Genomic DNA, 15,161 nt, shown 5'->3' with positions numbered 1-15,161 from the left:
TCTCTTTCCATATATATATATATATATAGGACCGGATCCAGGATTTTCTGACGGGAGGTGCACCAATAACTACTAGTACATTTGAACTAAATTTGAATTTTTTAAATGCCTTTAGGCATCTGTGGTGTGAATAAGGAATCGCCCTGGAAATGCTAAATACCTACTCTTGGCGAATCCTTTTCCTTCAATCTGCAGAATATTGACAAACTATTTATTTTGCAAAACTTCGCTTTCTTTTAAGCCCAAACGGAAGCATGACAGCAGAAATTTTCAGAAACTGTTGCTATTTTCACTGCTAGCTTTTCACTTTAGGTAGTGTATATTTACAATCTAGAGGGGTGCACGTGAACCTTTGCACCTCCCTAAATCCGGCCCTGTATATATATATATATATATATATATATATATATATATATATATATATATATATATATAAAGAGAGAGAGAGCGAGAGTATGCGTGAGAGGTTAGGATTCAAAATGGATTCCGTTGCGTACTTTTGAACCTCAATGTAGATTTTCGCCGCTGCGTGGCGCTATAATGGTTGCACTCAGTTCCAATTCCCTCCCCGTTCAGTACCGGTACCAGCTGTCTGCTGTGCAGAGCAGAAGACCTACTCCAACAGTTCAATAACTGAACTGCGAGAGTAGGTGGTGTTGTGTTCGGTCTACGAAGAAGAAGAAGAAAAAAAGTAATAATAATTTTGTTGTCATACGTGAATTATTTAGTAGTTAGTGTTCAGTGATATTTTTTATCCTTGTATTAATGCATTAGAAGGAAATTGTGGTTTAAGAAAATGTAGAACAAAATAGGAAACACATTCGTTGTAAATCGGCGCGTGTTTTGTGTTGATTTTTCAGCACCCCGCACATTGCACTAGGACGTGACCACTGACGTGCAGTGTGCAGGCGTGAATTTACATATAGTTTCAACTATTACCCTTTTTCAAAAATATACAAAGAGGAGTGGAACAACTAGGTAAGTAATTTACTGTTTCTTGTAGATAAATGCAGGATGATGGAAAGTTACTTTTTTTGACACAGTTATTTCATATATATTTGTAAGGTCTGTTTTTGATGGATAGAGTAGTGCAAATTACGTATGTAGAGGAAAATCTGTAAATTAGCTTGAAACTGAGCATCGGTTTTGTGGTTTTTGAAAATCATGTTTCTTTTCATTTGGTTGAAGTTTATCGCCACACCAAGAAAAACGCCTTGATAAAAATACACCATATTATGTGTCAATTCAATAAAATAACAATATTATATCCCATTTTCTTGACCTACGTGAACATGTTTTTCTCAGGTCTTTTCCGAGCTGAAATTTGGAATCATTTCTGAATCGCCGTGCCTATTTCTCTTGAAAACAATATATATTAAACATTTCAGTTCAGTTGTCCGCAATACGTATATTTAGGTCAAAAATTGTGGAATTCTGTATTAGGTAACTTCTTCACTGCCTCTTCTATTGATGACTGTTCTGAACTTTTTTTTTTTTTTTTCATATACTGTCAGAATGCGAATATGCCTATGTTCAGAATGCGAATGATCCTTGAATTTACATATTCGTATAAAACAACGGATTTTTTAAATAGATTTTTTTTTCAGAGTGTAAATCTATTGGTAGATTTGTTAATGAACATGCCTTAAATTCCAGGGAACCGTACATTTTTATTTTAAGCCCATAATCATTTAAAGATGAGATACTTGATTTCTGTTTATTACAAAGTACCAGTGGCGTATTTAGGGGGGGGCTTCCGGGCTTAAGCCCCCCGAAATCTTACTTACTATAGTAAAGTACATGAAATATCTTGCAGAATTTTCACATTTTCAGGCAAAGCCCCCCAAAAGTTAGCAAAGCCCCTCCCGAAACAAAATCGTTAATACGCCACTGCATAGTACTATGAGTGTGTGTGTGTTGCTAGTTTTAACGTGGATATTTCCCAATACTGTTCCGACTCATTTAGCTAAGAAGTAATTTGTAGATACTCGGAAATGAAATCACAATTAAATCTGACAATAGTACACTGTAAAGTAGACTACAAAATCTCTTACAATTGATACATAAGAACATAGTGAGCGCCTTGTCAGATCTCGAACCTTGGCCTGTAGTTTTCGAAACGTAATTTGGGTTTCTAGTGAGACTGAAATTCACCCAGTTTTTCATTAATATATATATTAGTATTAATATATACAGATTGTAGATAAATTGATATATGAATATCGTGTGACACGTCATGCTATTTTTGTTACAATTTGTTCTTTCGATCTGAGATTATGCGTATCACCCACCGTTCTTTCATGCGTTTAAGTGATAAGATGCCGGGCATGCTGATTATGCGTGTTTTCGGGTTTATGTTGCGCACGCTACCAGTCTGCCCCCGTGTTTATAATCATATGTTTTGGCTTAGATTTTGTGTGTGTGTGTGTGTTACTATGCTTTTTTGTTCGTACATATACAAGAAAGTAACGCAACGATACACGCATTTTAGATGTTTTGGTTAAGGAGTTTGGTTGACCGAAAGCCTTTGTATGTATGACTGCCCATGTGTCAGTCCATCCGGAGACAAATTCATGTCCACCCAGGGGTAAAAGTGGATCTGAAAAGGTAGGGGGATGCATGACGTCACGCTGTCCCCCGTGCCTATCTTTGCCCATTGAAGTTTCCTTAGAAATAAGTGGGGGGACGCCGTGGATATTTTCTGGAAGCGAGGGACGGCGTCCCCCCGGATTCCCCCTCAGTATTAAACCTGTGTCCACCGATGTGCAGGGTCGTGCCGTGGAAAATCAGCGCTCGGGGCGAGAGTATACGACAGCGCCCCCAGACATATATTCCAAGCAATTTTTCCTATCTTTTTTCCCTTTTTCTCCAGAATTTTTCGCCCCCCTTTCACGGCACGGCCCTGCCTATGTGTCCGGTTGTCTTGCAGAAGACAAAAAAAATCTCAAGAATTTCTTGATGAATCACCAACAGCGTTGGCCAGGATGTAGATAAGCAAAAGTTAGGCATGTGGTTCGTTACTGGAGGTGATAATAAAACCGGAAGTGATAGATATGAATCATATCCGGTTTCAACATTGATCACAACGGGGAAAAATTGTACTAGATAGCTAAAAGCGGTTTTCTGCAATTGATTAAGCGTCCCAAGAATATATTTTATCCTCAATCTTAACTTCCTACTTAAACCGGAAGTAATAGAACCTGGTACAACTTCCGGTGCCAATATTGATCTTCATAGAGAAAAAACGATGTGATTAAGGATAGTGAGAAGCTTTATAAAATTGATTTAATGTTGTAAGAATAGATATTACCTTTTCTATTAAGCCTCTATTTAAACCGAAAGAGGCAAAAATAAAACACTTCACGTTTTAAAGTTAATCGCTATGAGGGTAATTGCTAATTGCAATAGAACAGTGCATATTAATACAGTATTTTTTTATTTACATAGTAGCTGAACCTGCGCTCTCTACACAGTGCATAATTCGCATATGAGCATGAATCTCCTTGTCATTCCTCATATCTTTATATGCCCCTTTACAGACACAAGGGAAAGAGGTCTTGATACAAATCGGCAAGTGGTACCATAAAGGAGAGATTTTTCTATTTTTTTTTTTTTTTCAATTCTCGTACCGTTTGCAAGATTGAGCCTACTTCTGGTTGGAGTTTCTAATTCATGTATGATTAGTGTTTTCTTTCTTCTTGCATGCAGTATGTAATAGCCAAATACATTACATACACAATTAATTATAACGGCAGTGATAAATGGTGTTCATTGGGCAAAATACTCCAAACAATAAAGATTCATCTTAACCTGGAGAAATGGTTGATCTTTGTTTTTTATTATCATTTGGCCATGGAACAAGCACCTGAGAGATATACAATCCCTGTATACAAGTATGTTGTGTTGGAATGTATAACTCATAGGATATAATACTTTTAAAATTTCAGCACTTCCAGTGTGCTCCTAAAAATGTAATAAAAAATAAAGACCACATTTTTTTAAATATTAAATTAGAACTGGACAATCTACACAAATCGGCAAGTGAAAACGGCACTTTTCTAGCACTTCTGATTTTCGAGATCTCATTGTCGAAAGAACTGGAGACAAACACATAAACTTTCCTTTAGAGACAAACGTATAAACTTTTGGGGGGGGGGGAGACAAACACATAAACCTAGCATTTTAATATATAGATTCTTTGCTTAAGTAGAACTAAGCAGTCGATAGTACTTCCGATCCCTTCATTGCTAGAAGTTCTGCAACTTTCTTGATCCTCTTTTTCTGTTAGTATCTTTGAGTTGACTCCTCATTTGAGGTCTCGGTGTCTATAGCCACTAGAACAGTTGTATATTCAACCTGAGTACCCGCTGACTTCTTAGAGGGTACTTATAAATTTAATATAGGGCATCCAGTACACGAATCGAGGAGCTGGTGTGCAGGGGAAAAACCTCAGCCACCCTATTCATTCCATGCTAACCATTACATAGTAATTCTATTAAATTTATAGCATGATTCTTCTGTTTACAGTAAAACTGGATTATTTAATTAAATAAGCAATTAAATTCTATTATTTATTTTTGATATAGTTACCTGGAATTTAAAATAAGAGGTACATGCTTGAATTGAAACTATAGATAGGGGTACCCAAATAATAATAATAATAATAATAATAATAATAATAATAATAATACGGTTGAATACCATTGCACTACACCACATTTGGTATCCACCTGATTAGTCAATAAAAACTTTTTAGCCTATCGAACAAATGGCATAATTGTTTGTGATAAGACCTATTTTTTAAAATCGTCATTTGAATATACGAGCTCTATCACGGCTGTCTGGTTAGAGTACGTGTCTTGATGCGGAAGACCCGGGTTCGATTCTCAGTGGAAGCTTAAGTTACTCGGATCAAATATTAAGCTGTAGATCCACATCTCACATAACCTCGCTGCTAAAAAGGAACGTTAACCCTCCAACCAACCTATTTGGACAAAAATTGACGCAGAAATACACGGGTCATCATTTTTTATAATTCCCGAATTAATACAGGCTACAGTGAGCAAGTAATGTACTATAGTGATTTTTAAAAATGTAAGAAATGACAGAGTCAGTTGCTTAATTTAGTATGTTTCAAATGATGACGAGTACATCAAAATTTTTGTTTTCGTTCATACACATCTTAGTACGTTTTTTTGTTTTTAAATTATCCACTTAATGAGGTCACTACAATTAATTTGGTTTGTGTATATGTTGAATGTGTTCACTATAGATACGTTTGCTTCCACATTTTATTTATTTATTTTGGAAATAACACAAAAACATGAAAATTGAAAAAAAAAATAATAAAGGCAGACTGTTTAATAAATGCATTAATTTGAATTATCGACAGTTTTAGCATCATAAATGAGTTATTGTTTATAAGAGTAGAAACAAATGCACTACAGATGTCACCTGTACAAATAGAAAATCTCATACTCTTTATCAGAAATGAAAACTATAGTAAGAAATGTAGAATTATTACCTTTAATTACTACGAAATATTACAATAATTTTACCTAACTAAATTAAAGATAATGTGTTATATTATATACTAACGTAAGTGTCAGGTAGGGGAAAAGTCTCTAATGCATGAGTAACAAATCTTTTCATGTGAGTAGTGTACTATTAATAAGTTCAGTAAGCTTATTAATCTCTCTGTCTTAAAGTGTCTATCTTAATTTTTTGTCATAATGTGTCAGTTTTTACTTTCTTTTCAAGTGTTTATGTGTTACACATTATAAGTAGTCCCGTACGGATCGCTCATGACATTTTATATCATTTTTATTGTTATCCATACAGGTATTGACTTAGTTTCTTTCTTATCTGTTTTTAATTTATTTTCAGTTATACCTTAAGTTCGGAACAAACCAAAACAAATAAATTCATTATATTAATAAATTAAAATGTTATACTTGATCGATGCTAGTCTGTATACCTACTTTTGGTCCACTCTCTATATTTCTGACTTTTTAGCAAGTATTTTAAATCAATCAGAGATAATGCTAGAATGCCCATCCTCCTTAATCTATGACGTATCCCGTTGATCTGTGATGTATTTCCTTTTGAGATAATTCACCTGATATATTTTCTCAAAAAAACGGTTTTTTTTTGTTTTTTTTTTTAATAATCAGTGTTTATGATTTCAAGCCTCCTTTCCGTTTCCAACTTCTTCGGATACTGTTCTGATTTAAAACTGTTGTTTAAATTGTACTCTTGTTTTATACTGTTTTAGAAATTTCTTGCTAATTTCAACAAATTTTTCTCGCCCTCGTCCTAAAACTTCAGTGACGCAATTTCCATCACGGGTCCTCGTTATGAGCACCGCTGCGTAATGTTTCATACCCTAAGTATATGGATCAAGTTAGTAGAGATACTAACCATCAGGAGCGTCATTTGGGGCTCCAGGGAGCGATTGTCCTTCTTTGAGTCCGACATCTGAAAATCTACTGTCATATAAGGTTTTGCCCCCTCCGCAAGCGAAATCTAAAAATGACGCTGCTGCCAACCATCCCAATTTTGTAGGGACAATTGTTATGTTGTCATATACTGTCCCGAATTCCGTCTTGGCTGCTTTCTGTCCCGACTTTTTGACTGGAATAATTGTAATGAAATATTTATATAAAACCATCTTAATTAAGAGCTAATCGAAGAGCTAATGCATAATTAATATTGCTATTCAAAGGATTAAAATAACTTAGAACTAAACAAGTTCTCTCTGTGGAAAACGCTCTTTGTCAAGAACATACCATTTTTCGGTATACTTACGTCTACATCATAGCGAGGTTCCGCTTATTAAACAAGTTTCCCTGTTCGCTTTGCCAAGTACTTCTTCCGTTTTAATCAAATAGCTGTAGCTATATTCCTACGTTCTTTGAACAAAATGTATGAACTGAAGATTTGATTATATCCCGTTGTTTGTTGCTTCATATGCTTCGCTGAATAAAATGGAATTCTTTGACATTAGTGATATTATTAATGAGAAATAACTTGAGCATAAAAGAAACAGTTAAATGCATTATTGGAAAATGATAAGTTTCTTTTATATTATTTTATGCGTACTGGCAGGGCTAGATTAACCAATCTGGAAGCCCGGGGCCAGAAAAAAATATGTGGCCCTGCTGACTTCACCTAATAGTCTATCTTTCTGTGAAATTACAATAGGAAAATTAAAGGAATAATATGTTTCACATTTTTGGTCATATTTTATTTTATGATGGGGATCGTATATATTCATGATTCTTTTCAGATAGCTGGTTGAGATTTTGATCAAAGTGGAGGCCCGGGGCTGTAGCCCCCCTTAATACGGCCCTGCGTACTGGAATATTATAAGTCGCACATATTTCAGCTAAAAGACTTGATCAGTTTAAGTGGCGCAATCGTTCCTGTGTGAATAAATTAATTGTATTAGTAACATTTTAATTCAAGATTCTAAATTGGCTAACGATAATGGATTAATACGAATCCCTAACCTGCACTGGCAATTGCATTTGGGCTACGTGCATCAACGGTAACTGCGGGAACTGTTTGGTTACATGCAGGATAAAAGTGGATCACAAAAGGTAGAGGAACGCATGAGGTCACGCCGTCCCTCGTGCCTATCTTTGCCCATTGTAATTTTTAGGAAGTAGAGGGACGTCACATATATATTTTGGAAGTGGGGGAACGGCATCCTCCCGCGTATCCGGAGGCTCATCCTCCCGGAGACTTGTACTTCTGATTACATGGGAAAACGTGGCATATGTTTACGGTGCCATTGGTCATTCTATTTTGTAGTAATATTGTTCCTTTTGGGAAATAGTGTGCACTCGTAAGACCAAATTTGGTGGGTTAATTGGTTGGGAGATTTACGTTTCTACACCAAGGGTATATGAGATGGAACTTCTCCTTCAAGTGGGTTCTCAACCACTACTTAGGGTCGTACAGGGCAAGTACCCCCCATAACACATGTACATATGACTACCACTGGTGATTGAATCAGATAAAGTATGCGCTCAGAAAATTTGCGTTAGTCACTGGTCCCGCCCGGGCGGGGCGGGGGGGTTCACTAACAAAATTACCAAGGAACATAATTTGATCACTTCGACTTGTCACTAGTTTCGAAGTGCATTTCCATATGTCTGTCTTTACGAGAAGCGTTTTCTTCTGCATTCGTAATTTTATCTAGATTTTTTTTTTAAAAAAATGATTTTTAAAGTTAAAAAAAATGTGTTATATATGTTCTCTTTGTATTCTCTGTGTATCAGAGAACAGTTTTTTTTTTTTTTTTAATACACTTTTTAGTGTACAGAAGCAGCAAAACTGCGTAGTAAGCTTGGAGCGTAAACAAAGGGTTTTAACTATTGGGTTATTGATTGTGGTAATTGCAATTTCCCGTAAGAGAGTGAGCGTGACAAGGTTGACTCATACGCAATCTCATGTTTGTCCCCAGACACACAGCATTGTATTATTCAGTATTCACTGCTATTGATGCGTCATTGTGACAAATAAGTAAACACATATCATATCCTGTTTTGGGATGTTCGGTTTACTGCAAATGTAATCAATCATGCTTAGAGTGAGAAGATTGCGGTTTTTTTTTTTTTTTTTTTTTTTAAGGTAAAGGGGTATTATTTTTCACGTCTATGTATAGTGTAACTGTTTTAATCATTAACCTCTAAAATTACAAGCAAGCTGATAAACAGTGCTGCTGATGCGTTAAGACACGGAATAAATTACAGGGAACAACTAGGTGGACCAATCAGATTGCTCACTAAGGAAACAGTACTAAACTTTTGGAATCTATAGCCTAAGGTAGCCAACTTTTGAGAATGGAAATAGCGGACACCCTCCTAGAGTACGTGTACTCTTAAGTTTGTGACATCATCGCCCGTCAAAAATGTGAACAATCTGAAAGTGTGAGCGATTCGAAGTTTGAATTTAATAACTTTAGTTATTTTTGAAGCACTTATTAAACTTAAACTTACGTATTCCAGTTTTGGTTGAGTCGGCACTTGCAATTTTTATAGTCAACCATTAATAGCACATCACTGCTATGGAACAACAAATTCGTTGTGGAATAGAGTTGCGCTATGACCGTGATTAGTCTGTTATCAAATGAGGTTCTTTTTTAGAATCCAGATTCAACTAAACCTACTTTCCACGGAATTAAAAAAAAAATAACCTGAATAGAACAGAGAATAGGGTTAGTAAGAGGAAAAATTACCGGACATTTTTTTAACGTCCGGTTTTGAGGTCGTACCGGACACGGGACAAGGGAGTCTAAACCGAATTGTCCGGTAAAGTACCGGACCGGACAGTTGGCAATCCTACTGTAGCCAAGTAAATAACTTAATGCAGAACACTGTCGACAAGATCGTACAATGGGACGCTGGACGCTGTGTTTGTCGCAACCAACATTAGAACAGAATATGAACTAGGGATGCGCACGAGACAAGAGTTGAGGTTGTCTCGTCTCGAAAATGTGCTGTAAAATTGATGTCTCGACTCGAAAAATGTGTTCTTCTCTATTGGAGAAGCTGTATCTCGACTCGTCTCGTGCGAATTCCCTAATATGAACCAAAATTCAGAAAATGAAATCTTTCAGTTTAAGTTCCATGATTGTGTCTCTTGGGCAAAGGGAGACGGATGATTAAGACAAATGAATAATGATGGAGTAGTTGGTGTAAATGGGAGTGCTCCGAGGCTTGGCCGGGGATCAAACCAGGGACCTCACGCGCCAGAGGTAAGCGCTTTACCACTGAGCCACCGTGCCACCAAAACTCAAGAATATCCAAACAGCAACCACTATAGTTGAAATTAAAATAAAACTTCACATCTTGCAGGGTTTTTTTTTTTTTTTTTTTTTTACAAAATGAAATCTATAGTTGAACGTCCCACGATTATGCCTTTTAGGCTAAAGGAGATAAATAGTATAATTAATGAAAGTGGATGATTGTGAAAGAATTAGTGGGGTGAAAAATGTGAAAGGAAACGGAAGAACCCTATGAAGACGATGTTGTTGACCTCAACTCACGTGGGCTAGGATCGAACTAGGCACTCCTTGCATTTGAAGTGAGCGCTCTACCACTGTGTCATCGTTTTCTTTATATTTTCTTCTGCGTGCGGGTGACATTTTTATCCACTAGTATCATAATATCTGCCAATGTCCAAGAAATTTAGATCCATTCCTGAGGACATGAGTGGAAGAAGATCATTGTTCACAAAATAAAGGAAACTTGATTCCAATTACCTGGGAAAGAATAGCGTCATTTCAGATTTTGGCGAAAGAGGGCAGGGAGAAGATTATCCACTGACATAAATGTTACAATTTTTTGTTATTTACGTGTATTAGTTTACAAGTCGACACCATTTGTACAGCACATTTTCGAGACCAGACAGTCTCAAATTTTGTTTCTCTCGCATCTCTATCCCTGCTCTGTCAGAGTAAGAACTCATATTCAGCCTCCTTTTGCATTATGCTTACGTCTTATCCAGTAGCGTACCCAGGAATTTATTTCGGGGGGGGGTTCAAACAAAATATGAAGCTATTTTATATTAAAATTGCTAAAATTGCCCCTAAAATTAGGCTAAATTTTTAAAAAGTCGAAATTTCGGGGGGGGGGGGTCCGGACCCCCGTGTCCCCCCCCTCCGTACGTCCCTGGTCTTATCAAGTTTTGCCTTGGGATCATCCCTCTGCTTTTATCTGTCTATTGATTGAAACTAGAGGTATTCCGGTTTCAATATATTCCCATAGAACTTAAGTTATAAAAAGTAACGAGAGATAATTAATCATGATTCAAAGAATAGGTTCAATCTCTGCCATTTTCCCTCTATTGAAATCGGTCGTAGTAAAGCTACTTTAATTTCGAATTTTTATGTTGGATCTCCACAGTATATAGAAATCTCGGTTTTAATATTGGATCTCTACAATATAGAAATCTTGGTTTTAATATTGGATTTCCACAATATAGAAATCTCGGTTTTAATATTGGATTTCCACAGTATAGAAATCTTGGTTTTAATATTGGATTTCCACAGTATAGAAATCTTGGTTTTAATATTGGATCTCCACAGTATAGAAATCTTGGTTTTAATATTGGATTTCCACAGTATAGAAATCTTGGTTTTAATATTGGATTTCCACAGTATAGAAATCTTGGTTTTAATATTGGATCTCCACAGTATAGAAATCTCGGTTTTAATATTGGATCTCCACAGTATAGAAATCTTGGATTTAATATTGGATTTCCACAGTATAGAAATCTTGGTTTTAATATTGGATTTCCACAGTATAGAAATCTAGGTTTTAATATTGGATTTCCACAGTATAGAAATCTCGGTTTTAATATTGGATCTCCACAGTATAGAAATCTTGGTTTTAATATTGGATTTACACAGTATAGAAATCTCGGTTTTAATATTGGATTTCCACAGTATAGAAATCTTGGTTTTAATATTGGATCTCCACAGTATAGAAATCTTGGTTTTAATATTGGATCTCCACAGTATAGAAATCTCGGTTTTAATATTGGATCTCCACAGTATAGAAATCTCGGTTTTAATATTGGATCTCCACAGTATAGAAATCTTGGTTTTAATATTGGATTTCCACAGTATAGAAATCTTGGTTTTAATATTGGATTTCCACAGTATAGAAATCTTGGTTTTAGTATTGGATTTCCACAGTATAGAAATCTTGGTTTTAATATTGGATCTCCACAGTATAGAAATCTTGGTTTTAATATTGGATTTCCACAGTATAGAAATCTTGGTTTTAGTATTGGATTTCCACAGTATAGAAATCTTGGTTTTAGTATTGGATTTCCACAGTATAGAAATCTTGGTTTTAATATTGGATTTCCACAGTATAGAAATCTTGGTTTTAGTATTGGATTTCCACAGTATAGAAATCTTGGTTTTAATATTGGATCTCCACAGTATAGAAATCTTGGTTTTAATATTGGATTTCCACAGTATAGAAATCTTGGTTTTAGTATTGGATTTCCACAGTATAGAAATCTTGGTTTTAATATTGGATCTCCACAGTATAGAAATCTTGGTTTTAATATTGGATTTCCACAGTATAGAAATCTCGGTTTTAATATTGGATTTACACAGTATAGAAATCTCGGTTTTAATATTGGATCTCCACAGTATAGAAATCTACCTAGCTTTACAATGTAAAACTCACCTGTTTAATTTAGTGCTTAGTAAAACTTTTTTTAAAAAATATATTTTAAGAGATTAGCTTATTTTCTTCACAGTCCCCTTCTAAAGAGATAGGATGATTTAGCTATGTGTTTCCGCTGAATCACCTCGTATACGGAAATGATTGATGGCTTTTCATTTTCATTCTGTCATAAAAGATAGCCTGTGAAGAGAGTATTACATGTGTCAGAATTAATGCTTAAATATTGATTTCGCGGGTGAAAACTGGTTAACTGCTGGGAATTAGCAACTAATTGATGGGAGCGCATGACCGATCTCCATATTGCGTCTGAAAACTAATTTTACCTTATGCTTTCTCTCTCTCTCTTTCTCCCTCTTCTATCATAAAAGTAAACCAGAAGGTTATTATGAGGAATATATATATTTTTTTATCTAATCTTGTCATGTGGTAAGTTATAAAAGGGGTATATAATATGGCACGTTCTCGTGCAGGCTATCTGCTCTGTACAATTGTTCCAATTAAATTTCTATTATTATTAATTATTATAATAGGATGTTGGATTCTTTTTATCTATAGCTACTACAGGGTGACCACCAAGTCCCGTTACCCCTGAAAATATCCTAAGTAACACAAACCACTGAAAACGTACGTAAATAACTACACGGAAAGAACTGAATGACACGAACAACAATGCTTTGGAGAAGTTTTATTGAGACAGGAAACATTACGAGTCCAAAGGATCAGTCTGTCGACCGTCATTTTCATGACAAAGGATAATACGCCGCCAGGTTCTGTGAGACATTTTGCGGAGCATTGCAGGTGTAACTTGAATGAAAGCTTGTTTTACAGCTTCCTTCAGTTTGGCAGTGGTATCGTCACGGTTTTGTGCAACGATGTCCTTTATGAACCTCCATAGCGCATCATCTCAGGTCTGGGCTTCGTGGTAGCCAGGCAAGTGGTGTGGGCAGATACGGACTACCACTACCAGTCAAACGCCCAGGAAAGACTTCCATAAAAAAAATTCGCGTACGACGAGGGCATAATGGGCAGATGCCCCATTATGCTGAACCCAACATGTCTTTTTGATTTGGTGCTCCTACAAGAGAGGAGCAAACCAGTTCTGCAACATGTCCAGATATCAAGGGGTAACGGGACTTTATATGGCCACTCTGTAGAGAAGGTGTTAAAAAAACATAAAACAAATCTCCAGCATATACATAAGAAACGCAAGGAGCTGTCAGGCTATATGCTTAACGTATGCGCTTTTGGCATGGGAGATCCGGATTTGATTCCCGGTGGGAGTTCATGTGGTTCGGATCCCATGTTAAGGTCTAGGTCCATATTTCTTATAGCCTCGGTGCTGAAAGGAACGCTAAGCTTGAGCCCAGCCAACTGAAGAATTCAAAGTGCATTAAACGAAGATTATACGCACGCGTAAAAATATACAGCATACGATACACTTTTGTGTTGTAGTGCAGGCCTATTAGTTTTGACTCCACTCACATGGTTAACCTGGAAGAAATAATACTAATAATTCAACAATCAAGAAACCAAGCTACATACATAGATAAATGATTAACATTTTTGTTTCACAATCGGGAGGTGCCGGGTTCAGATCCAATTACATGTTAGTATTATGTATAAGAGGTGAGATTAGGAGTCGTTTTTAGGCAAATTTCTATCTCACTTTTGGTGTCCTCAAATATATTTTATCGTCAAAAATTATTGCTCTGGTGCTGTATTTGATTATGTTCGAGGGAGAGAAATTTGGAATTTTAAACGTTAATTTTCACTTTAAAAAAGTACTTTGAAAATATGAATGTCAAGTACTTCAGGGGTTTGAATATTTAATCCATTTTTCAATTAATCTAAACTGCACCATTAAAATCTTCAAAATGTTATATCTAGGTTTACCTTAAGTTTGAAGAAGCTTTTGACCAAAATAATGTTACAGCTTACAGTGCTGTTAAAAATTTACTGATCAAGCATATAAACAAATTATGTCACTGATCAAATAATAGCCTATCTGCTCACTTTCTTACTTAGTTATTTTTCAGTAGTTTTTCTTCCACAATTTCAGTTTAATATTTGCTTTTGAACTTTAATGATCATACCGCAGGTGTCTAACATATCTTACTTCATCCAAAATCAATAGAATTCCAAAATGTCTATCGGAACAGACATTACATACGGCTGACTTTGATTTAAAATCACCATCACTACTTAGTCTTAACCCCAGATGTTCAGCAAATCAAGAGTTTACACATCCATTTTCACGACAACTTTACATTAAAACATATGGGAATGTAAACATATACAAGGCTATAAATATAATCCGCCTATTTTTAATAATGATCGATGTTTCTGAATGAATAATTTTGAAAATATTTAACCCAATTAACGAAATTGAATATTTAGGATACGACAGTACTAAAATAATATACATTCACAAAATTTAGAATTTTCCCAAATATCTGTATTGCGATGGGTAACTAACTTGAACATTACTATCATTACGCCCACACACAAGCAAGTTAAATAACGGCGTGACTAACTAATTGACGTAAACGAAACTTAGAAAATTGAAATGAATATTATTAAGACGCCCAATCACTGCGAAATTAAAATACCGCTAATTTTACAGTAAAAATTGTGATATCTTCAAATAGATAGAAGATAATCGAAATGTGGAACAAGAGCGCCCTAGACAATATTATTTTGCATGAGGTACCGTTATCACGAGTCACCTAGTAACTTTCCGTTTGCAACCATTTATAAACTCGAAAATAAATGCCATTTTTCTAAATGGCTGGAAATCGAAAGCAGATAGGTGAGTCGTGATAACGGTATCTCATATAAAATAATATTGTCTAGCGTGCTCTTGTTTCACTTCTTGATTATCTTTTATCTATTTGAAGATATCACATAAGTACTGTAAAATTAGCGGTATTTTAATTTCACCGTGATGGG

At 35.6% G+C, this 15,161-nt stretch overlaps 1 protein-coding gene across 2 annotated transcripts in view; it reads left to right on the top strand.

Moving 5' to 3' along the window:
• The first annotated feature begins 575 nt into the window (after nucleotides 1-575).
• LOC145668879 (transmembrane protein 198) overlaps nucleotides 576-15,161 on the top strand; it is a 335,961-nt gene continuing 321,375 nt past the window's right edge. For both annotated transcript variants that reach the window (XR_014128114.1, XM_081737137.1), the window contains exon 1: nucleotides 576-978. The gene's annotated coding sequence lies outside the window, so the exon portion shown is untranslated. The remainder of the gene's footprint in view (nucleotides 979-15,161) is intronic.

This window comes from Thermobia domestica, chromosome 13 (genome assembly GCF_964235325.1).
Source record: "Thermobia domestica chromosome 13, izTheDome1.hap1.1, whole genome shotgun sequence".
In the NCBI taxonomy this organism is placed as follows: Eukaryota; Metazoa; Arthropoda; class Insecta; order Zygentoma; family Lepismatidae; genus Thermobia; species Thermobia domestica.
The sequence above is the reverse complement of the archived record's forward strand: the minus strand, read 5'-3'. Positions and strand labels throughout refer to the sequence as shown.